The sequence below is a fragment of the Gossypium arboreum genome, chromosome 2, assembly GCF_025698485.1.
Source record: "Gossypium arboreum isolate Shixiya-1 chromosome 2, ASM2569848v2, whole genome shotgun sequence".
NCBI lineage: Eukaryota > Viridiplantae > Streptophyta > Magnoliopsida > Malvales > Malvaceae > Gossypium > Gossypium arboreum.
The window spans coordinates 21,635,177-21,636,308 of record NC_069071.1 but is presented as its reverse complement, the minus strand read 5'-3'; the positions used below and the strand labels follow the sequence as shown (position 1 = coordinate 21,636,308).

The window sequence follows — 1,132 nt, the reverse complement described above, 5'->3', positions numbered from 1 at the left end:
TCATCAAGTTTTTGGCACCGTTGCCGGGGACTACATATTAGGAACGCTTAATTTTTATTACTTTAGCCATTTTTATTTTTATTGCAATTTAATTCTATTTTTAATTTTGCTTAAATTACTAAATTTTCTTTTATTTACTTCTGACAGGTTTTTATAGTTTATAACTAGAAGAAACCAGTCAGGACCTCTACTTTTCAATAGTGAGATTGAAAGCACAGCTCGCAGAAACCAAAGAGAAATAAGGCGAAGCCTACAATACATAGAGAAAGGGCAAGAGGACGAGATTCATACCACAACCGAGGAGATGGCTGAAAATCAGAATAATCCGCTACCTCCTGCGGTTGCTGCAAATCCAGTAGATCAGAATCCTATTCCTCATACTATGTATGATTATGCTAAATCTACTTGAATAGGAACTGAATCGAGTATAGTTAGGCCTACTGTTGCTACAAATAATTTTGAACGGAAACCTAACACTATTCAAATGATACAACAGTTTGTTTAGTTTGATGGTTTGCAAGATGAGGATCCAAGCACTCATTTAGCAAATTTTCTAGAATTCTGCAACACCTTTAAGATCAATGGTGTTTCTGAAGATGTCATTCGCCTTCGGTTGTTTCCATTCTCATTGAGAAACAAAGCTAAACAATGGTTAAACTCATTACCACAAGGGTCAATCACTACTTGGGAACAAATGACTGAAAAATTTTTGCTTAAATATTTCCCGCTGGCTAAAATAGCTAAATTGAGGAATGATATCTCTTCTTTTGTGTAGATGGATTTAGAAACTCTTTATGACGCATGGGAGAGATACAAAGACTTATTGAGAAGGTGCCCTCACCATGGGTTACCTCTATGGTTGCAGGTTCAGACTTTTTATAACGGTGTAAACCCCTCAACAAGGCAACTGATCGATGCAGCCACCGATGGAGCTGTAAACAATAAAACACCTGAAGAGGCTTATGAATTTATTGAAGAGATGTCCCTAAATAACTATTAGTGGCAAGTTATAGGAACAAAGCTGGCAAAAGCAGCTGGTATTTTCAACCTCGACGCGGTCACTATGCTATCTAACCAGGTAGAACTTTTAAATAAAAAGATTGATGGTTTGTATGGTTCTATTCAGGTACAT

At 36.7% G+C, this 1,132-nt stretch overlaps 1 non-coding gene across 1 annotated transcript; it reads right to left on the bottom strand.

Annotated features, from left to right (window-relative positions):
- Positions 1-742: 742 nt before the first annotated feature.
- Positions 743-849, bottom strand: LOC128289590 (small nucleolar RNA R71). The gene has a single exon (XR_008279235.1). It is a non-coding gene; the product is annotated as a small nucleolar RNA R71 (small nucleolar RNA).
- Between the last annotated feature and the right edge of the window lie 283 nt (positions 850-1,132).